We start from the raw sequence: 24,535 nt of genomic DNA, 5'->3' as shown, positions 1-24,535 counted from the left end.
TTGGTTATTTTTCATAAGGAAACCATATAGGAACTGGAATTGGGTTAATTGCTAAATGCCCTAAAGCATTAAGACTGTATTCCCAAACTGTATGCCAAGTTGCCCCAGGCGCTGTAGCAAACTCATGGCGGGTGAAGCAGGATATTTTTAAATTTCAAGGAAAACACAGTGACGTTTGTCAGATACCACACAAACTACTACTATTAGTTGTTTAGACCTATTAGGTACTTGATTTAGCCTAGGTCCAGATAGTTAGGCACTTCTTTTGGCCTAGGGAATGCCATGAAGAATTATTGAGACACTAAGTTCATTAGGAACTGAGAAGGTTCCAGAATCTCTACATTAAGAATAAGAAACCCAGGAACCTGTGTTCTGTATCTGGCCCCACTACCTGGTGTAAAACTACAGCAATTACAGGCAGAGTGCCTCTGAGAAACTGACCAGCCCAGCCTTGCAAACCTCAGTCTACTTCATTAATAAAAACAGTAAGTGACGGAATGGAGCACCTAGGAGGAATAGTTTAGTGTTTTAAATCTTTGGCAAACTGTCTAAGATGAGTATCTAAATTACTTCAAATATATGGTTTTCACCAAAAATGCCCCTCAGACTATGATAAACCTTAAATGTGCATTTAGCTATTTTCTTGTGCTAGGAGTGGGGCAAGCACTGAGGAGGGTCAGGGAGGGGTACGGGTGTTGAATAGGAGAAGACTTTGGGCATGGTTTTTAGTGAATAACAAATCAGCCAGCTTTTACTCATAAGCCTATTTCTAAAGATTTAACCTATGAGTCATTCCTTCTGAGAGACCAGGAACTCAGCTTGAGGAATATTATTGAATACTACTTAACCCCCATTTCATCTCAAAGGATGGCATTAAGGACCCTGATTTAAGAATGCTTGCATTCCTACTTAGTACCACTAGGGGAGCTGTCAGGGACACTCAGGTTTTCTGCAGAGGGAGAAGGTGATTGAGAAGACAGGAAAGGTGACAATGTCCTTGTCCTCCACCACGGACACATCACATCCTCCGTAATCCTAGGACCAAGGCCACCTACCTTGCTTCACTGCTCCCTATTTTCTATGAACTGAATGTAGTATTTCTGCCACCATATACATTTATTTCTATTTAAATATAAAGAGCCTGTAAGAGAAAAAAAGAATTGTTTATAAAAGGTCATAAGGATAGGTTGTAACAGTCTTCAAAAGGAAACATGAAAAAGGCTGGGTTTGAAAGGAAATTGCTGAACTTGAAAAGAGAAAAAAGAAGCAGTAGATTTTTGAGAGAATGACTTTTGATTTTAACAAAGTTAATTTCTTATGTTGCTAAGAAATCTGAACCAAAAATATACTGCCTTTTTTTCCTGAGTAAATGATATCCGTCTCCCAAAGGACCATCTGTGGTCATTATGATGTCACCTTCGCAGAAACCTGAGGACATTAGTGGATCAGATGTCTTGAGTCTTAATAAAGCACCGATAACATTTAAAAATAAATGATTGTATAACCTATTCTTACTTTCTTTGTAGAGAGGGGCACTTCCAAGAAATATGATCAACCATATTCTCTTTCAATTATAAACAGATTCAAATGTAATTTTTTCCAGGATGTTAACATCACATTTTAAGACCCATTACAGAGAAATAAATAATTCAGAGTGTTTTCTGGCTTACTGGAATCTAAAAGTAAAGCCAGCTTTGAGGTCATGTAATAGTTTTACCAAGCCTAAAGCCGTCCTAAAGGTCAGCCTCAGATTCACAGTCATGTTTGCCCAGCCCTTCTGTGATTACAGGCACTTGAATAAGGGCCTATAGCAGATATTTTTATTTTTCCCAGAGCTAGGATTTTAGGTAGAGAAGCACCTGGCAGTGGCATATCAGACATCATGTCAGAAATGCTAAGATACAATCTGGTATTAAATAAGGATTTGACTCCTAAATGGAATGGAAATATAAAGGAAAAAAAATTTTAATCAAAATTTTTTCAGATCTTAGATAGGAACTCTAGGCTGGAGGTGATAGGTTTGGTCATTCATTAAGCACTCATGGAAAACCTGTTGTGTAAGTTCATAGGGACTACAGAGATATATCGGGCAGTAGTGGGAGAGGATGGGTTCATAAACAATGATAAGAAAAATGCAGTTCCAAATCTGGGGAGTACCCCAATGGAGGCATTAACAAAGGGGTGCAGGAGTTCAGAGAAATGTAATGGCTAGTTTTGATCTGGGCCTTGAAGGACCAGTCCAATCTCAGTTGGCAGATTTGGTGAGAAGCTGGCTAATCCAAACAGAGAGAAGTTTAGGAGGAAAGGCAGAGACAGGACAATGTCATCTAATATGGTCCATAAAGTGTGGGTTGTGAGAAATAAGACTGGAGAGAGGTCAGGGTTAACCACGGAGGCTCTCGAACACCATGCTAGAGAACTGGAATTTATTTGCTAGGCAATAGCATGATTATGAACATCTTCAAAATGGATCAGAGAAAGATGTCCCCAGTAAAGATAAAGAGCTAAAGCAACCAGGTGATCCTCCAAGTTCACAATGCAGGAAACTCTTTTGTTGTCAAGAGACACTTTCCTATTTAGAAAAAAAAAGAGTGAAAGCTTTTGCTATCATTTTTCACTTTTGTAACTCAGAACACTGTTTTCTAACGGGGTTTTGAGAAGACCCAGGGATTAACAGAATGACACATTTGCAAACAGTGAAGTCCTATTTATTTAATTTTTTCTTCTCAAGTAATAAGAACAACAATTTACATGAGTGGGAGAATAATATAACATTAAGAACATGGAATAGAAGCGTTTTATCCTATAAGAACTAATGATAAATAACATTCTCCAGACAAAGTGAGAAAGAAGGAGAGGCAGGATGGAGTGGGGGAAAAGAGATAGAAGAAACAGGGAAGACAAGAGGAGAAAGAAAGATGAGGAAGAAGGAAGGCAGATTGATGGAGGTAAAGAGGGTCCTTAGGAGAGAGACACATGGTGAGTAGGTGAGTAAGGCTTAGGTACATAGACGGCAGGAAGCTTCAGGAGATCCCTGATCTGTTCACTTCCCTCTGCTGACCACTTTCTCTCTTCTTCCATCACTGACACCCTCTCCAAAGTTCTGAGCTGGGTACTGCTTGCTGCTCTCCGAATCAAGGAATAAAGAGAACCTAAGCATTATATTTAGGTCATAGATCACAAGATGACAAGCCTCCTGATGGCCAATGAATGGATAATGATCTTAGGAATTGTCTACTTTTGCAGAAGACTTCATAGATGTATAATTTTACTGCAAAGACATTTCACTTTTCAAAGCGCCTTCATATTTCTTATCTCCTTTGAGCTTTCAGTTATATAGAACAAGCATTCTCCTCCTTTTACAGATCAGAAGAGGTAAAATGATTGTAGATCTTCCTGAGTAAGTGCTATTCATCTCCCCAAAGACCATCTGTGGCCGCTATGATGTCACCTTGGTAGAAACTTGAGGATATGAGTGGATCAGATGTCTGGGGAGTGAGTGAAACTATCTCAAGTCTCGATAAAACACCAGAAACATTTTAAAACCAATGATTATATAACCTATTGCTTTTTTTCTTTTTTTTTTTTTTGAGGGGAGTATAGTTTATGGTAGTGAAAAAGGTACTAGGCTGAATGAGAAGATCTGAGTTTTAATAGTAATAATGATATTATTAGCTAATAAAAATAGCTGTTTAGTGTTTAGTAAGCACTTATGGCAGACGCTGTGCTAAACCCCATATATGCATTATTCCCTTCTACCTCCACCGCCGCTGTATGAGGTCAATGCTGTTTTTTGATAAGTGATGCAACTAAGATTTAGAGGGCTTAAACAATCTGGCCAAATGTCTTAGTTCAGCCTCTGCATCATTCTGTTAATAACCTTTTTGGGCCTCTCATTTCTTCATCTGTAAAATAAGGCCACTGAGATGATCTGAAAAAGAATGAAGATGTAGTTTATGCATCAAAGTAAGAGTGCCTGTTACACTACGTCAGGAACTGCTAAACTTTTTCTGCTAAGGATCAAATATGAAATATTTAGGCTTTGCAGGTCCTACCATCTCTGTTGCAACTACTCGACTCCGTTGTTGTGGAGCAAAAGCAGCCTTAGACAGTGCTTAGGATGAGCATGGCTGTGTCCCAATCAAACTTTATTACGGACACTGACACTTGAATTTCACGGAACTTCACGTCACAAAATGTTACTGTTCTTTGTTTTTTCAACGGTTTAAGAAAGTATAAAAATCCTTCTTAGCTTGCAAGCAGTACATAAACAGGTAGGGGGATGGAGGTGGCCTGCGAGCTGTCATTTGCGGACCTTTACTTTACGTGAAGATCTCATAGATATGTGTCTACAGAAGATTTTCTTAGAAAACAGTTGCACCTAAAAAATAGACATGACGGATAGCATTATTTCTACATGATCAGGAAGGAAATGCTTTTCAAGCAAAAGAAACTCTTCCATCTATTCTCGTCAGTAACCACTGACCCTGCAGAGCCTTGTACTTCCGGTGTGCACCATAGTAGAAGGAATTTCTGGACCACGGTGAACATCTATCTATTTATCTATCTATCTGTCTATCTATTCTGACCTAGATGGGGTGGATTGTAGAGGCAAATAACCAAATTTATTCCGGAGGTAAGCTCCAGAGAAAAATCTTCTAGGTAAAGCATTGTTGCCAGATTCAGAAATAGTTGGTTTTTAAAAAAATAAGGGCTTCTCTGGTGGTACAGTGGTTAAGAATCCACCTGCCAATGCAGGGGACACAGGTTCGAGCCCTGGTCCAGGACGATCCCACATGCCGCGGAGCAACTAAGCCCATGCGCCACAACTACTGAGCCTGTGCCCTAGAGTCTGTGAGCCACAACTACTGAGCCTGCGCGCCTAGAGCCCGTGCTCCACAACAAGAGAAGCCACCGCAATGAGAAGCCCGCGTACCACAACGAAGAGTAGCCCCTGCTCACCGCAACTAGAGAAAGCCCGCGCACAGCAACGAAGATCCAATGTAGCCAAAAATAAATAAATTTATAAATAAATAAAAAAATAAAAGCATTACATAGGCAGTTGGTGAAATTAACGAATAGCTTTTTGAGCATCTACAGTTATGGGTCTGGTTCTCCTCGAGGTAGCCAGGCTCCTGGCAGGTTTGGAGGCAGCATTAGCAGGAGTGGTCACGAGTGTACTGTCCTCGGTTTTGTCTCCACATGCAGTCTTCCTGGTGGTTATTAGCACCCCAAATTACAGTATCTGGAAACAAAATGTGCATCCCTGCCCCCTAGTCCGTGCTCGGGGGCGCATTTGCACATGCACACTGGCTCGTCCGGCTGTGTTCCTTCCAGACTCCATTCATTTTGCTGGCTTCTCTAATCTCTCAGGCATCCCGGTGTGAGGATTCCTTTAATCTCTTGATATCCTGACCAAAGGAGTTAGTGTGTGACCATCTACTACCGTATCAGTAAATATCTTATACAGACATTCAATTTGGGATGCTGTCTGCTGAGGCTTAAGAACAGGTCTCATTCCTGGAGGAGTGGCTGAAGGGGAGGCACCTCCCCTTCATCTCCAATGTCCATCATCTGTGGAAAAGGCAGGCCCTCATAAAGGAAACAGGAATTCTGAATTATGTCTCACCCCACGGGAAAGTCCCACCTCCTCCTGGACCCAGCCCTCTAAGGGCCTGACTTTGAAGAGGAAAGGTGCCAGCTGAGTGCTTTTGAGTGGTAGACACAAGGATGGACAGCAGGAAGGAAAGTCAAGTCTCCGCTTTGTTCAAAGCTTGGAGAGCAGGCCACACCTTGAAGCAGATTATGGGACTTTTTGTTAATGATTTCTTTATTTGTGTTATTACCCTGGACTTTGGTAGATTCTGGTTTAAATGTTCCAGCCTTGCTTCAAGATTGCCGCAGTTTTAAAAGCAAGCGTATAAAAGCTGAGGTGTTAAAAGGGGAGCAGTGCCCCCCTGAGGCCAGCTCAGTGCTGGCAGCAGTAACCGGAGGGATCCCCAAGGGCCTGTGCAATCCTATTGGGAGATTACAGGATTAGGAGTCCGTGTTCTCGAAGGAAGGCCATCTTCATCACTGTGTGTTCTCCACCATTTCTAAATCCCTTTGCAGATAAACATCCTTTTACAGTAAGTGTGAGACGATAGCATATAGGTTAGGCTTAGCCTGGAGTCTGTGTGACCTCAAGTAAGTTACTTCATCTCTCTGTGCTTCAGTTTCCTCACCCATAAAATATGTGTAATAGTACCTCTCTGAAATGACTTACTAAAAGGATTCAATGTGTTAATATATAAAAATACTTAGCGCAGTGCCAGGCTCATAGTACAGCCTCAGTATAAGTTCTCTATTATTACTATAGTCTCTTGCCAGACTTGTTTTATATCAGGCTGATTAATGGGACCAAACAATCCTCTTCCTTGTGTATTCTGATTTCCTGGACGATTAGTAAACTGTAGTAAAACTATAAACATGAGCTCCTAAGATTCTAGCACCAGGCTAAGCACTATAAGAACTCAAAAGAATTTTGCAACATAGTTCTTGTCCTCTGGGTGCTTACAAACAAGTTGGAAAGGCAGATGCATGGGTTTAATTTTGGCTTCACTGCTTAATAACCTTGATGATATTGGACAAAGTCTTTTTTTAAGCTCTCTAGGCCTCAGTTTCCTCTTTTACAAAATGCAGATTATGATAGTGATAGGGTTACTATGAGAACTAAATAAGTTCATAAAGGTAAAGTGCTTGCAACAAAGTGCTGGCATATGGTAAATGTTAGTTTCCTAGTATATATCACCATGAAGCAGTGCATGTGTGATGAAGTACCAAGAAGAGGGGTGCCTCGGGGATAGAGCAGAAGTCCACGCAGCTTCATGGACCTTCATGGAGGAGGTAAGAGTTGAGCTGAGGTTGCAGGTTGGGTAGCATTGGGACAGGCAAAGACAATTTCAGGGAAGGAGTAGTATTCCCAAAAACACTAAGAAGGAAATTGGCAGGGACATTTGTTATTACAGACCGCTTCACTAATTCCTGTGTAACAGAAACTTCTTTGAGAATTGCAATGTGTAACAAATGGATATAAATGCTTATATCTGACTTGCAAAAGAGACAAGGAGCGTACTGTGGGTTACTTCTCACTTAAAGTTATGTCGGCTTCTTAAATTCTATAAAATTCTTAGTCTAGATTATTGGAGCTAAGCATATGCAGTTATGTAGTTGGAAAAAAATGGAAGAAATTGTAGCCGTAGGATCCTATTTTGACAGCAGGTGGCTCCCTAGCATATAGGTAAGAAAAGTGGCCCTGTGGTCTACATAGGGATCATTTAAGTCATTTGAGTAGTTGTCACATATTGTATATCATTGAGGCTGAATTTGGAAGCAGTTCTTTGCATCGATTTTTTTGCATTGATTTTTGTATGAAAGATGACATTCATGCCGCAGGAGGGAATTTCTTCCTTCTTGGGAGCTATGCTTACCTCTGAGGATCACAATCTGATTATTGTTCTTTCTGGGAATGAAAGTCAGATACTTGGCAGTATACATTCCCTCAATTCCATCATTGAAGGACTTTAATAGCACCTCACTTACACATGCTGGGAGCATCACAAATTTGGACTTCCCACCCTTCCAACATTAGACTACAATTTCTGTAACAGCACCGATGACCCACCACTCACCTTTCATCACTTTTTTTTTTAATTAATTTTTATTGGAGTATAGTTGATTTACAATGTTGTGTTCGTTTCTGCTGTACAGCAGACTGAGTCAGTTATACATATACACATATCCACTCTTTTTTAGATTCTTTTCCCCTATAGGTCATTACCCAGTATTGAGTAGAGTTCCTTGTGCTATACAGTAGGTCCTTGTTAGTTACCTATTTTATATAAAGTAGTGTGTATATGTCAGTCCCAATCTCCCAATTTATCCCTCCCCTCCCCCATCACTTCTTGATATTTCGGCTCCACAGACCTCAGTTTCCTCTCACTCGATATCAGAAGTAACAGTCTTTCTGCCAAGTTGGCCTCCTGACACCCACAGGTATAAGTTCAGTTATACCCTGGTCAGCTCAACACACCGTCCCCTATCATTTCTCCACCTCGGCTTGAGCTTTGCTACAGTTTTCTATTCCAGGGTGCTGCTGGAGAAAGTCCACAGATGGAGCAAATCTAGGCCACTGTAGATTTAAAATAACAGAATTACAGGGCTGAGGGTTTACTTAAGGCTCCTCTCGTTCATACACCTCCTCTTACGGTTTTCTAAAATGAGGAAACCAGAGAGGTTACTTAGTCTGTCAATTCCACTTTTGCCTCTGTAGACCAGTCTTTTTTATTTTTTTAGTGTTTAAAAAAGTTTTTTTTTAATTGAAGTATAGTTAATTTACAATGTTGTGTTAATTTCAAGTGTACGGCAAAGTGATTCAGTTCTTTTTCAGATTCTTTTCCATTATAGGTTATTACAAGATACTGAGAGTAGTTCCCTGTGCTCTACAGTAGGTCCTTGTTGTTTAACCTATTTTATATATAGTAGTGTGTATCTGCTAATCCCAAGCTCCTAATTTGTCCCTCCCTCCCTTCCCCTTTGGTAACCATAAGTTTGTTTTCTATGTCTGTGGGTCTATTTCTGTTTTGTAAATAAGTTCATTTGTATCATTTTTTTAGATTCCACACATAAGTGATGTCATATGATATTTGTCTTTCTCTGTTGTACACCAGTCTTAACTCTCCCTTCCCAGCACACCCTATGGACTATCTGACTTATTACACTGGCCGTACCCAGAATGTTCTATATCGGACTGGCGGGAGCAGCAACATACTGGAAGGAGCTGAGGACTTCTCTAGAAGCTGCATTCGCATAGCTCGCTGCTCTTTCTACTTAGATGTATTTGTTGGGGAAGGAGGATGCCCCTGAAGAACTTGTCACCATGCCACCTCTGGTTCCAGTACTGTGCAGTGCTCCTCGGTCCTCCTGTCCAAAATTATCACTGTGAAATTCGTTTCAATGAGAAAAGGGCAAGAGTTGAAAACTTTTATCTACACAAAATCTGCACACAAATGTTTATAGCAGGTTTATGCATAATTGCAAAAACTCAGAAGCAAACGAGATGTCCTCCAATGGATGAATGGGTAAGCAAACTGTGATACATCGAGATAATGGAATATTATTGTTGTTCATGGAAATAATCAATAAACAATCTGTAATAGGAATAGAAAAGAGTTTTATTTGAGGACTATAGCCCGGAAGACAGCCTCTCAGATATCCCTGAGGAACTGCTCTGGAGAAGCATGGTTTTCACCATAGTTTTATATCTTGTCAGAATAAAGAACATCAAACAAGTCAGAGATGGATTCCTTCAAGTTTTCAGCAAAACAGATCAGCATGTACACAACTAGTCAGTATGGCCTTGGCACCTGGGAAAGAAGTCTTATCATCAAAGGAATACCATCATTGGCATCCAAGGAAGGGAGACATTTAACTTTATTTTTAACAGGGACATTCTTTACTTCAAGTCAAGGTGCCCTTTTCTTTAAAGCAGATGTACAATGTCTGTTTGATAGGCCTCAAACAGGCTGTTTTCGTTAGCATAAAATTCAAGTTAAATTATGTATAAACCAATATGTGAACATTTCTTTCATCATTATTCAATGCTAAAAAGAAATCAAGCTATCAAGCCAGGAAAAGAGATGGAGGAAACTTATATGCATATCGTTAAGTGAAAGAAGCCAGTCAGAAAAGCCTACATGCTATATGATTCCAACTATATGACACTCTGGAAAAGGTAAACCTAGAGAGACAGAAAAAAAAGATCAATGGTTGTCAGGGGCCGGGGGAGGGAATAAGAGGAAGGAGCTGGAGGAGGGGAGAGGGAGGCATAGTAGGTGGAGTACATGGGAGGTTTAGGGCGGTGAAACTATTCTGCGTGGTAGTGTAATGGTGGATACATGTTATTATCCATTTGTCAAAAGCTGTAGAATACACAACACAGTGAACCCTAATGCAAACATGGACTTTAGTTAATAATATTGTATCAGTATGGGCTCATCTGTTGTAACAAATACACCACACTAATGCAAGACGTAGGGGAAGCTGGGGGTTGGAGTGAGGGGTATATGAGAACTCTCTAAACTTTCTGCTCCACTTTTCTGTAAACCTAATGCCTCTCTAAAAAAGAAAGTCTAATTGGGAAATCTGTGTATCTTCCTTTCAATTTTGCTATCAACCTAAAACTGCTCTAAATAAAGTATATTAATTAAAACATAAGTAAATGTAGGGGGCATCCCTGGTGGCACAGTGGTTAAGAATCAGCCTGCCAATGCAGGGGGATGCGGGTTCGAGCCCTGGTCTGGGAAGATCCCACGTGCCGCGGAACAACTAAGCCTGTGCGCCACAACTACTGAGCCTGCACTCTAGAGCCCGTGAGCCACAGCTCCTGAGCCTGCGTGCCTAGAGACCATGCTCCACAACAAAAGAAGACCCGAAATGAGAAGCCCACGCGCCACAAGGAAGAGTAACCCCTGCTCGTCACAACTAGAGAAAGACCGCGCACAGCAACGAAGACCCAACACAGCCAAAAATAAAAAAAGTAAATTTTAAAAAAATAAGTAAATGTATAAGAAAGGAAGAAATAAAACAGTCATTCTTGGCATATGATATCATTGCATACTTAGAAAAGCTGAGAATCCACAAATAAATTATTAGTAGAATTAATAAGAGAGTTTAGCAAAAATCAACGCACAAAAACCAATGTAATTTTACATACTGGCCACAAACAATCAAAATATAACAAAAGATGTTCAAGTCTTGTATGAATAAAAATTTAAAACTTTATTGAAAGAGAGTTGAGGCCAAAATGTATGAGACATTTTATGTTCAGTAATAGAAAATTTAAAGGATAAAAAAATTTAAACATGCTGCCCAAATAGATCTATAGATTCAAAACAATTCCAATAACTATCCCAATAAGTTTTTTCTGGGACATGAAAAGATGATCCTAAAATTCATAAGGAAGAACAAAGTCCAAGAATAGAAGGAGGATGAGGGCAAAGGAGGTCATGGGCCGAGGGGAATCGGAGAGGGACTTACAGATCTAGATGATGTCCTTCAGCAATGAGAGACGTCTCTGATCAGAGAGTTCTAAAGGGCAGTGTTATGGACTGAATGTTTTGTCCTCCACAAATTCTTATGTTGAAGCCCTAACACCTAATATGATAATAGTACTGGGAAGTGGAGCCCTTGGGAGGTATTAGGTTCAGATAAGGTCATGAGGGTGGAGCTCCTATGATGGCATTAGTGCCCTTATAAGAAGAGACATCAAAGGGCTTGCTGCCTCTCCACTCTTGATATGTGGACACCAGGAATGTCTGCAAACCAGAAAGAGGGCTCTCGCCAGAACCTGACCAGGCTGGCACCTTGATCTTGGACTTCTCAGCCTCTAGAAATATGAGAAATAAACACCTTTTGTTTAAGCCACCCAGCCTGTATTTTGTTATAGCTGCCTGAGCTAAGACAGGCAGCAATGGTTTGGGGTCTTTTACAGCTACAATGTTTGTCTTATGGCTAGCAGATATTAGTTGCAGTTTTGTGAGAGGCAGGCTCTAAATGGCTAAAGAATATGCTTGTTTGGTCTCTGTTTAATGCAATTAGATGTGTAAAGAATTTGAGTTTGGCACTGGCAGGCTTTGAGCTAATAGTCCAAGCATATTGTGAAGAAGTAAAAAACATAGGGGCCAATAAACAGGGGCTATCGTTAACTGATTATATAACCTAAGATACTCCTGAGGAAGAATCAGGCAGGGGGATGATGCCTATCAGACGCATAGCCTTATCATACAAATATTTCAATTAAAACAGTGTGGTATTGGTTTAGGGATCACCCAATAGACCAATGGCATAGAATAGACAACCTAAACATTGGCCCATTTATTTAAGAAGATTTGATTTTAAAAATGTTTCTGAAGAACCTAGGGGCAGGACAAGAATAAAGACGCAGATGTAGAGAATGGACGTGAGGACACGGGGAGGGGGAAGAGTAAGCTGGGACGAAGTGAGAGGGTGGCATGGGCATATATACACTACCAAATGTAAAATAGATAGCTAGTGGGAAGCAGCCGCATAGCACAGGGAGATCAGCTCAGTGCTTTGTGACCACCTAGAGGGATGGGTTAGGGAGGGTGGGAGGGAGATGCAAGAGGGAGGAGATAAGGGGATATATGTATATGTACAGCTGATTCACTTTGTTATACAGCAGAAACTAACACTAATTTTAAAGCAATCATACTCCAATAAAGATGTTTAAAAAAAAGAATAATATAAGGTATGATAAGAATGTAAAACATACATACATGGATAAATACAGAATAAATAATTACACAAATATGTTAACAATGTCAGTCTTTGTTAATGAAACTATAGGTGATGGAGTTTTATCCCCCCCAGGTTTCCATAAAGATAATGTTACTTTTATAATGGGAAGTGTCCCAATAAACTATTTTTAAAAATAACTTTATTGAAGTATAGTTGATTTACAATGTTGTGTTAATTTCTGCTGTACAGTGAAGTGATTTGGTTATACATATATATATTCTTTTTCATATTCTTTTCCATTATGGTTTATCACAGGATATTGAATATAGTTCCCTGTGTTATACAGTAGGACCTTGTTGTTTATCCATCCTGTATATAATAGTTTGCATCTACTAATCCCAAACTCCCACTCCTTCCCTACCCTACCCCTTGGCAACCACAAGTCTGTTTCCTATGTCTGTGGGTCTGTTTCTGTTTTGTAGATATGTTCATTTGTGTCATATTTTAGATTCCACATATAGGAGATATTATATGGTATTTGTCTTTTTCTTACTTTGCTTAGTATGATAATCTCTAGGTCCATCCATGTTACTGCAAATGGCATTATTTCATTCTTTTTTACGGCTGGGTAATATTCCATTGTGTGTGTGTATATGTGTGTGTGTGTGTGTGTGTGTGTGTGTGTGTGTGTGTGTATACCACATCTTCTTTATCCATTTATCTGTCAGTAGACATTTAGATTGTTTCCATGTCTTGGCTATTGTAAATAGTGCTGCTATGAACATGGGTTCTTTTCGAATTATAGTTTTGTCTGAATATATGCCCAGGAGTGGGATTGCAGGATCATATGGCAATTCTATTTTTAGTTTTTTGAGGAGCCTCCATACTGTTCTGCATAGTGGCTGTACCAATTTACATTCCCACCAACAGTGTAGGAGGTTTCCCTTTTCTCCACACCCTCTCCAGCATTTGTTATTCGTAGACTTCTTTTTTTTAATATAAATTTATTTATTTATTTATTTATTTTTGGCTGCATTGGGTCTTCATTGCTGCGTGTGGGCTTTCTCTTGTTGCGGCGAGCGGAGCCTACTCTTCATTGTGTTGTGTGGCTTTCTCATTGCGGTAGCTTCTCTTGTTGTGGAGCACGGGCTCTAGGCACACGGGCCTCAGTAGTTGTGGCACACGGGCTCAGTAGTTGTGGCTTGCAGGCTCTAGAGCACAGGCTCAGTAGTTGTGGCACGTGGGCTTAGTTGCTCCGCGGCATGTGGGATCTTCCCGGACCAGGGCTTGAACCTGTGTCCCCTGCATTGGCAGGCAGATTCTTAACCACTGCACCACCAGGCAAGTCCCTTCATTGTATTTTTGATTTGCATTTCTCTAATAATCAGCGATGCTGAGCATCTTTTTATGTGCCTAATGGCCATCTGTATGTCTTCTTTGGAGAAATGTCTCTTTAGGTCTTCTGCCCATTTTTCTGTTGGGTTGTGTTCTTTTGTGTCCCGATAAACTATTTTTATACTAGGCACTTAATAAATATTTAAATGCCAGCCAAATTTTCATGCTTTTAGTATTGTGGGTGTGTATCTAATAATTGTTGAAGTCAGAGTTGCTTCCTTGTGCAGTCGGGCTCATCTTGGTGCACCTGTCAAACCACTTCAGTTACCCACTGAAACTGTCATACTGCTCATGGCTTAATTTTAAATGGAACGCAGCTCTAGCATGAGACTGTGATTTAGGAGAGGATATCCTTTTGATGTATTTTGATGACCTGAATGACAATACATTTCTTCTTCAAGGTTTTTACCTGTCAGTGAAGGATTTAAATTGGGGTGTTAGCTGTTTATGAAGACTGATAGACTCTTGACCTTAAGAATATTTATTTGTAATATGTATTCATTCACAATAATTGTTACTGAGTGTGTATTATATGTCAGGCATTGGTCTAGGAGCCTGGAACACAAAGATGAATAAGATTGGTAGGCCCTTGCCTCACCCCGCAAGCTCACACTGTAGTCACGGGAAACAGACATGAACACCAATAAGTGACAAGGAGTAGAGGTCTGCATAAAATGCAGTGGAGGCCCAAAGAGGGAAGTGACCAACCATGTGTAGGTGAGAGATTTGGTTAGGAATGACTTCACTGAATAGGGTGACATTTGAACTGTGTCTTGAAAGTCACAGTTGGGTAGGGCAAGTATTCTAATTAAAGGAAGTTGCTTTAGCCAAAGCACAGAATGCTCAAGGGTGAGAGTCATTTGGAAGTTCGAGTTGAGGTACAGCAGGCATGAGTGCCCAACAGAACTTTCTGCAATGATGGAACAGTTCTATATCTTCACTGTCAAATATGGTAGCCACTAACCACATGTTGCTAGCGCAACTGAAGAATTAAATTTTAAATTTCATGTAATTTTTAACCACATTAAATTTAAACAGATGCATGTGGTTGGTGGCTACCAGATTGGACAGTGCAGGTCTAGAGATGAAGCCAGATCAAGGAGGAACTTACATCCCATTCTAGGGGGACTGAATTTTGTCTTCTAGGTAGTGGGAAATCTTCAAAGAGCCGTACATAGGGAATTACTTGATCAGCCTTGCATTTGGGAGGGGGGCAGACTAGAAGCAGATGAAACGTTTAAGAGACCTCCAAACACAGTAACTAGGGAAGTAATTAGGGAAGGGAATGGACATCAGACAGGCTAAGAAGGTAGAAGGGGCTGGCCTAGTGACAAGACTGCGTGTGAAGGGTGACGGAGGGAGAGAAGGAAGATTACCCGAAGCAGGTTCCCGGCTGCTTTAATCATTGGGTCTGTTATTAAATCAGTGACAACTCATCCCAACAAAGAATGCCAAGAGTGGGATGGGCTTGGAGAGAAGATCAGTGTTAGAGATAATGAGCTTGGAGTGCAGGTGAGAAATTCAGGTGACCTATTACTAGCTGTCTATTGGGTTGGCCAAAAAGTTTGTTCGGGTTTTTCCGTAAGATGTTACGGAATATACTTGCAGCGTGCCAGGAGGGATTGGCAGTCCAGCCCTCCCCATTGGAGGGACAACTGTCTTAAAATAATCTGATGGAATTTGGGGCCATTATCTGGCCCCAAGAAAATAGCTGCTAAAAGTGGAATGCAGCTCTTTTACAATGTCAGCAAAGCTGGAAGAGGGTCCAAAAAATTCCTCCTCAAAAAAATGAGGACTTATGGACTACGGAGCAAGGTGAGTTCCTTGATAATTGAGAAAATAAAATTATTTCTTTTTTAAAAATTGTAGTATAGTTGATTTACAATCTCGTGTTAGTTTCAGGTGTACAGCAAAGTGAATCAGATGTATATATATTCTTTTTCAGATTCTTTTCCATTATAGGTTATTACAAGATATTGAATATAGTTCCCTGTGCTGTACAGTAGGTCTTTATTGTTTATCTGTTTTATATATAGTAGTGTGTATCTGTTAATTCCAAATTCCTAATTTATCCCTCCCCCCCTTTCCCCTTTGGTAACCATAAGTTTGTTTTCTATGTCTGTGAGCCTGAAAATATTATTTCTTTAATAAGGGTTTAGACTGTACCAAATTAAAGTTTGTCCTTGGGAGCCATGCTATAGTGCCCTTCAGAGGGAGACAGAAGCACAAAGATGAAGTTCAGTCTGGAGCCCTAATCCCCAGGCCTCATGCCCACCTCCAACACCTGCTCTTCCTGTAAGTCTAGGGATCTGTTAGTCAGCGCCCACCTTCTGACTCCCAGGCACCATTGGAAACTGCCGACTCTAGTTTGAGGCATGGATGGAAGGAGAGAAGACTAAGCATCCTCTCTTCCTGGGGATGTTTAAAGGGGTACTTAGAGGTAGGTAAGACATCCTAAAGCATGAGAATCAAAAGTTATGTCAAAGGAAGATCTGAAGACCTCTCATTTAAATGCCTCCTCTTTTCCCTCCAAAATTGTAATTCCTTCCAAAATCATGCTAACTTTTCAATAAAGACATTAAAGTCATCTAAAATTTCTCTTTTTTTCACTCGCCCACTCCTAAACTCACCTCCCTAACCCAGATCGTCTGGTGTGACTATTACATCCCAGGCTCTGTTCTTAGGGATGCTGGGGATTCCACAAAATATGTTCCCTGCCTTCAAGGAGCTTGTGGTCTAGTCAGGGAGACAGATAAGAAAATAGATTCCCCAAGAGTACTGAGAGCTCTGTCAGGTGCATGTACTGGGGGGATGGGCTATGGACGTTCCTCTTGGGATGGTGAAAATGTTTTGGAATCAGATGGAGGTGAAGGTTTAGGACTCTAAACCCAATATTGACAGGTCAGAGAAAGTTTCATAGGAGACATGGCTTCTGAAAACATGGAGGAATTAACCAGGTGAAGAGGGAAAAGGGACATTCAGATAGAGGAAGTAACCTCTGTGCAAAGATCTGGAGGCCAGCAAGTAATGAAACATGGCCAGAGAGTAGAAAGAGTGTGGTCTTGGGGGAGTGGAGGTAGTTGTGAGAGCTGAGGTTGGATGGCTGAGCTGAGATCAGATCATGATCACCTTGTATGCCGTGCCAAGGAGTTTGGACTTTACCCCAAGGCCACTGAGAAGCCTTCATAAGGTTTTAGGCAGGGGAATGACTTGATCAGATATTCATTTTTGAAGTACCATTTTAGTGTAGGCAAGGATTCGGAGGGAGACGAGACTGGAGGCAGGGAGCTCATTTAGTTGGTTGCTGTAGTAATCCAGGCCCAGACCCCACAAAAAGTAGTTGCTTTAATAAATTCAGGAGAAGTGGGAATGGAGAGAATTGAAGTAATTCAAGAGGCAATAATGAAGACTTGGTTCTTAATGTAAGGATTGGGGAGATGGGTGTGGGAGTCGGTGGGTGAAAGCTACCTAGTAACATTATCTGCATATACAGAGTAGGTAAGTAGATAAGATACCAGAGTTTACCATGGGGGCTCCCATGGTATTTCTGATATGCTATCCCTCACTCTCCGGCGTTGAGAATCACTGCCACAGAGGCTGTAATGCAAAGATGTTTATGCTTTAGATCCTGCTTTCCTTATTAGGACTATGTGTACGAATTTTTTTTTTTCTTCTGTATACGACATTTACCTGGTTTGGGGAGAAAATACCTTTAAGAAAGAACCTATTGCCTTCACTTTTTTTTAGAGCTCGATTTTGATTATAATAGAATTCACTCATTTAATTTTTTCATTTTGTGTTCTTGTAATTTCAATTCTTTTGTAGCACATGAAAGAGCAGGACCCCATGCTTGGGGATCTGCAGTAAGTGTTTCAGGTTCCCCCCAACCCCATCTGGGTTGTGAAAATCTGATCTTAAGGTTTGTTATTTCCCCACTGGCTGATTCATGTGATGGAGAAAAAGGTGGGAAACAAAAATAATTAATGCTTTTCCTCATCATTCATCTTTTTTTTTTTTTTTTTTTGCGGTACGTGGGCCTCTCACTGTTGTGGCCTCTCCCGTTGCGGAGCACAGGCTCCGGACGCGCAGGCTCAGTGGCCATGGCTCACGGGCCCAGCCGCTCCACGGCATGTGGGATCTTCCCAGACCGGGGCACGAACCCGTGTCCCCTGCATCAGCAGGCGGACTCTCAACCACTGCGCCGCCAGGGAAGCCCTCATCTTATTTTTAAAGGTAATTGACAATCATAAAGAAAAGTAGATTTTTAAGGGTCAGCCTAATGAACTTAAGAAGCTTGCTATTTTTGTGTCAGGAAACTCAAAATTTGCTTTTTTTCTGCCTCTTCATATCTGTGCCCATATAACTAACCTCTAAAGAGGAATCTCTCTAAGGAAGTTGATTAAGAAATGATCTTGTGGGACTTCCCTGGCACCGCAGTGGATAAGACTCTGCGCTCCCAATGCAGGGGGCTCGGGTTCGATCCCTGGTCTGGTAATTAGAGCCCACATGCATGCCTCAACTAAGAGTTTGCATGCCACAACTAAGGAGCTAGTGATCCGCAACTAAGGAGCCGGCAAGCTGCAACTAAGGAGCCTGCCTGCTGCAATTAAGACCCAATGCAACCGAATAAATAAATAAATATTTTTTAAAAAATGATCTTGTGTGGGCTTCCCTGATGGCGCAGTGGTTGGGAGTCCGCCTGCCGATGCAGGGGACGCGGGTTTGTGCCCCGGTCCGGGAGGATCCCACATGCCGCGGAGCGGCTGGGCCTGTGAGCCATGGTCGCTGGGCCTGCGCGTCCGGAGCCTGTGCTCTGCAACGGGAGAGGAGGGGCCACAACAGTGAGAGGCCCGTGTACCGCAAAAAAAAAAAAAAAAAAAAAAATGATCTTGTGATCTTCTTCACTGAAAGGATGTGGGAAGTAGACTGAAAATAGTTCATGCTTTTTCTAAGGGGAACTGCAGTAAGGAGCGACTTGCATTGTCTTGCTTGTGCCACAGTTTCTTTTCCATCATTACCCTGAAAATTCAGCTTCCCTTTCCGTTAGCAAGCATTTTTGTGGAGAAGGAAAGTTAAACTGGAAAGGAAATTGTCAGCTAATTCTAAGACTATGACTTCCTCCATTTCAAAATCGGTATACCACATATATTACGTAGACTAACACAATGGCTGTGTTGTTTTTTTTTTTAAAGTAGCCAACCATTGCATAGCATATGGATAATAATGGAGAAGAATGAGGTACAGTGAAAAGCACAAGATCTGGATTTTTTTTGAGGATTTTTTGGAAGCCAGGATGCAGCTCTATTTTAATGATCTATAGCCAAAAAGCATAACTCAAAGTAGAGAAGTTCTACGTTATTGTGCCTTTTCTTTTTATTATGAAATAAAGCATATACAGAAAACGTTAATATAACATATGCGCTATTGAATACATAATTATAAAGTGAACATCCACATAACCACTGTCCAGGTGCATTCGAGAATCTTAATCTATGGACACTTGCATGAGTTTCAGAGAATCTGAATTCTCTGAAATTACATGTAAAATTAGGGGCCTTATGCATTTTTCTGGGGGAAGGAGTCTAGAACTTTTCTTAGAATCTTAAAAGAGTTCCCTTCAAATTTGAAATACTGATTTGAGCAGTAGAACTAAGATGGCCCTGTGACTTAGTAGTTGTGTAATCTTAGGCTGGTCTTTTTTGCTCTCTGAATCTTGAATTTGTAGAATGCAATGAACGATAGTTCACGCTCTTGTGATGCTGTTGTAAGGAACCACTCATTTGTTATTATCTGTGAAATAACTTGGTAAACTCTTGCAAATGTTCATTATATATCTCTGTTAGTAAATGGAAACTTTCTTAGTAAGGTCTTTGCAATATCTAAAGAACTGCTAAATTGCTTTTGTTGATCAAAGCTGGTTTATGGGAAATAAAAGTACAAGAAAAAAAAAAAAGCTGGTTTAAAAGTCCTGATCTATCACTGTAACAGCTATTCTGGCAACACTCCAATTCTGGACTAGGAAAACTATCTATTTTTCCCAGGCGGCCCCCGAGCTACTCAGCAATGTCTGAAGAAAGTCACTCAACTTGGCAGATTGCTTTCACTTTATATTCATGATCGTAACCTTCAGATGAATATCCATTCTTCTCAGCAATGAACTGAAAATTTCTATTAAGCATAATTTTCTACTCTCCTAGGTGACTGTTTCCTATTATCATCTCTCCAAGATTATCCACAGTTCCACTTCTGACCATGATGGAATAACGAGGACTGAACTGAACTTCCTGCCACAAACAACCAGAAAACTGGACAAAATATATAAAGCAACTGTTTTCAGACATTGGAAGACAGACAGCACAGGACTATGATGCCTGAGAAAAAGGGAGCATATGAGGTTGAATGCCTCCCTAACTTTCTTTGTGGAGGCAATTTCCAGAATACTTGGAAAATAAACCCAAACAGAGACTAGAGATTAGCTGAGTTGAGGAGACAGAGACCAGCATTCCCAGAGGCTGAGGGAGCTGAATTTGAAGGACAGAGTTTTTTTTTTTTTTTTAAAAAAAAAAAAAAAAAGCACAGCTCCATAAATCTGAGTCTTTGCTAAATGCTTGGCTGTGCATACATCGACTGAAAATCCACACAGCCCATCAAAGAATAACCAGGGAGTTGCAAGCTAAATGATTCCCAGAAATCACAGAGGATGGGCAGACATTTGAGCTCTGACCAGTCAGAATGGGAAGTCCTCAGTGAAAACCTCTGAGCAGTCATTACTTAGTAGTGGGGCAAAATTGCCCCTGGAGTGAAGGCTACTCTAGTCTCTTCCTAGTACAGCTGAAACACAGTTTTCAAAGGAATCAAAATGATCCAGAAATAACTTAGCTGCCTAAAAAAACCCAAAGCTCAACACTCCTTGAAGGGAGACAACAAAATTCAGGCAGTCAACAAGGATAACATTTACACCGTCCACCGTTCAACAAAAATTAGTAAACATGGTAAAATGCTCAACTCATTTGCTCTTAAGACTTTAGGGAAATACATACACACTCTCACATATATATTCCCCTGTTTAAAAGTGTGATAGTCCCTGATCCCTGACATCTTAAAGTCACTTAATCATAGGAATTAAGTCTATGCCATTTCGTGAAGATAATCCTATTTATCTTTGAGTTAAAAGCATTCAGTAAAATGGAGCTCACTTTCTCTCCTATGACTTCCATCACAACTGGTCAACTCTGTTTGTTTTATGTTAAGTTAGATCCACTACTGTCTGTAGATTTGTACTCTGGTGTTCTGAAACAACATAAAGTCCTCTTTCTCTTCTAACAAAACTGAGACTAGTTCTTAGGCCATGTTTTTCTTAAGGTAAATATATCCAACTCCTTCCATTTCTTTCTGACAAGATTCTTATCATTTTTTGGAGGCTCTCTAGTTCCTCCATGTTTCCTTTTAAATTGCTGCCATGTTAAAACTAGAAAAAACTTGTTCTACAAAGACTGGAATTCCAATAAGTCATGGGAGTGTGAAATACATTTTCATATTGATTTTGTCAACAATAGTGTTAAAGGTAATAATCATATCTAAATGTATTGATCCCTTAAGCTATGCCAGACACTATGCTAAGTGCTTCATAAGGATTCCCTCATTTTATTCTAACAAATCTATGAGGTAGATGCTATTATTATCTTTGTTTCATAAATGAGAAATTTGGACCATTGAGAGGTTTATAGATGAACTATTATCACAGTAATATTGTATAATAAGCTACCCCAAAACTCAGTGGTTTAAAACAATGCTTATTTGTTATCACACATCTGTAGGTTGGCTGGAGTTGGGCTGATCTAGGTTGGGCCCATCTGGACAGCTCTGCATCTCATTGAAAGACTGGTTCAGGCAATTCTGCTCCATGTGCCTCTCATTCTTCTCCTGGGACCCAAGAGCTAGCCAGGGTATGTTCTTCTCATGACAATGACACAAGCTCAAGAGGGAAAGAAGAAATGTGGGGTCTCTTAAGGCCTTGACTCTGAACTTGATACACTGTCACTTCCATACATCCCATTGGCCAAAGCAAGTCATATAGCTAAACTCAAAGGGCAAGGAAGGATACTCCACATAAGTCCATAACAAGGGTGTGCATGCAAGGAGGAGTGAAGAATTAGGGCCAATTATTCAATGTAGCACAAAAGGCTAAATAATACTTCCAAAGTCACACCTATTGTAGGTAGCAGTTAGGGATTGAATTTGGCTGAATGTAGCAGAAAACCTAAATAATGAGATAGAGGTTTATTTTCTCTGATGTTATGGGAAGTCTGGAGGTAGGCAGTCAAGAAGACTGATACGGCTGCTCTGAGATATCACCAGGAACTCAGGCTCTTTTTTAGATTTTTGTTTCCTCACCCTTAAGCTGTGGTTCTCATCTTCATGTTCACAATAAGGCTGCTGGAACTTCGGCCAGTACATTCTCATTTCAAGTACAAAGAAAAGGGAAGGAGATAGACATAAATATGAAAGGCCTTTCTCTGCCTCTCCATCCAGTGATTCCACTTACATCTCATTGGCCAGGGCCATGTCACAGGTCACCCCTAGCTGAAAGCGGGGGCTGTTGAGATATCTTTTTTTTTTTCTTTCAGAATAGAACATTGTCATTTACAACACAATCAGTGTTGGTAAGGGAGAAGAACTTGTATATTAGGTAGGCAACTAGCAGTATCAGACACACTCAGGAAGTATTTGTGCCAGGATTTGCCCATTAGTTTAAAATTATACCTAACATGATGGAATTATTCTTACCAGCTTAAAAAATATTTAATGTTCTTTTTTCTTGTTTGTTTTTTTTGGCCATGCCACGCAGCCTGCAGGGTCTTAGTTCCCCAACCAGGGATTGAACCCGTGCCCCCTGCAGTGGAAGCATGGAGTCTTAACCACTGACCACCAGGGGAGTCCCCCAAAATATTTAATATTCTAACATAATATATGCTCATGAAACACATTTTGGTAGATATCTTAAAGTATAAAGAAGAAAACAGCCATGCTCTCATTGCCTAGATATAACCGCTGTTAAAATTTTGCTATATCACTTTCTTTTTTGTTGTGTTACTTTACGTATTTACAGTTTCCAAATTGGGCTCAGTTTCTATGAATAGCTAGTCCTCTCATTTTTTTCTCTATTTTGTTTTATAGATCATAAGACTATATACACATTATAGAAAATCTAGAAATTCAGAAAAGTATAAAGGAATAAAAATAACTAACCCATACTCAGATAAGTAATAAAGTAATAAATAAAATAAATAACTTAGATCCACACACTGCTAAGGATATTGGTAAATTGACTTACACACTTTTTATATATTATGTATATGAATATAGCTGAGGTCATACTGTATATATATTTTGCATTTGGCTTTTTAAAAATATAAGACAAACACCAGGTTTTTACTCACATTTTAAATGCCTGCCTAATGTTTTACTTTATCAACATTCCTTAAATCTCAGGTGTTTGTATTTCCAGTGTTTTGCTATTATGTATCTTGCTACTCTAAAAATCTATTTTTGCACAAGCTTCATCCACATTCTACAAAAATTTTCTAGAAGGGGAAGATAAATAATCCTTTTATAGTATGACTTGGGTATTTTTTGTGTTGATTCATTTCCTAATAATTTGTGAATGTCCTTAAGTAAAGTTTATTTGGTATATTTGCTTGCAATTTGAGAAAAATTACTGGCAGTAGCCTTTTTAAAAATAAAACTTTGTTGTTTGATGCTCTGCTTCTAATATCATTTTAATGCTGTTTCGTACTTTCATGTCAGTAGGTGGACCTAACGAACATTACCATTAAAGGACAAAACCTCATTATTCCATCTCCAGACTTGGATGTGTTGTATGTGCTTCTAGAACGTGCAGTTTTCTCTTCTGGCATCTTGGGCTATCCTATTACTGACTTCCTTTGAACAAGAGGACGTGAAATTAAACTGTGATCCTTCTTTTGTTTTTTTAAAAACTAGATACTAATGGAAGAAATGTTCACATATTGAGGTATGGGGAAAGTCATCCTGGCTTATACGTAATTTAACTTGAATTTTATGCTAACTAAAACAGCCGGTTTGTGGCCTATCAAACATACACTGTACCTCTGCTTTAATCATTAAAGAAAAGTGCATTGACCCTGTGTTAAAATTAGAGCTCTTTCCTTGGCAGCCAATGCTGGTACTCCTTCAATGATAAGACTTCCTTCCTGGTGCCAAGGCCATACTGACTGGCTGTGTACATGCTAATCTGTTTTTTTGAAACCTTGAAGGAATGCATCCCTGACTTGTTTGATATTCTTTGTTCTGACAAAATATAAAACTGTTGAAAACCATGCTTTTCAGGAGCAATTCCTCAGAGTTATTTGAAAGGCTGTGTCCAGGGCTGTAGGCCGCAGTTAAAACTCTTTTCTGTTCCTGTTATGGATTGTTTATTGATTATTTCCAGCAACAATACTTTTATATGCACTGCATTTCTCAAGAATACAACCCTTCCGTTTTCCCATCTCTAGGAACTGGCATCTGCTCGCCTCCCCCACTGTATCCCCTTTTTTTAAAGGCTGAATAGGTTTCCATGCTACCAAGTTAATTAATACTCTTGTTTAAGAGATCTTGTGTTTGACACCCTTAACCCACTGAGGTGTAGTGAACCTGCCTTCTTCTGCCTGGGATTTGGGTCTCTCTGTAGCTTTTTTTGGCTGTGTTAGGTCTTCATTGCTGCGCACGGGCTTTCCCTAGTTGTGGTGAGCGGGGGCTACTCTTCATTGCTGTGCGTGGACTTCTCATTGCGGTGGCTTCTCTTGTTGCGGAGCATGGGCTC

At 40.2% G+C, this 24,535-nt stretch overlaps 1 long non-coding RNA gene across 1 annotated transcript; it reads left to right on the top strand.

The window, feature by feature from the left end:
* The first annotated feature begins 15,000 nt into the window (after nt 1-15,000).
* Nucleotides 15,001-23,858, top strand: LOC132530547 (uncharacterized). Its single transcript, XR_009543813.1, has 2 exons — nt 15,001-15,507; nt 23,500-23,858. It is a non-coding gene; the product is annotated as an uncharacterized LOC132530547 (long non-coding RNA).
* The last annotated feature ends 677 nt before the right edge of the window (nt 23,859-24,535 follow it).

This window comes from Lagenorhynchus albirostris, chromosome 12 (assembly GCF_949774975.1).
Source record: "Lagenorhynchus albirostris chromosome 12, mLagAlb1.1, whole genome shotgun sequence".
Lineage (NCBI taxonomy): Eukaryota > Metazoa > Chordata > Mammalia > Artiodactyla > Delphinidae > Lagenorhynchus > Lagenorhynchus albirostris.
This window is presented reverse-complemented; position numbering and strand designations above follow the sequence as displayed.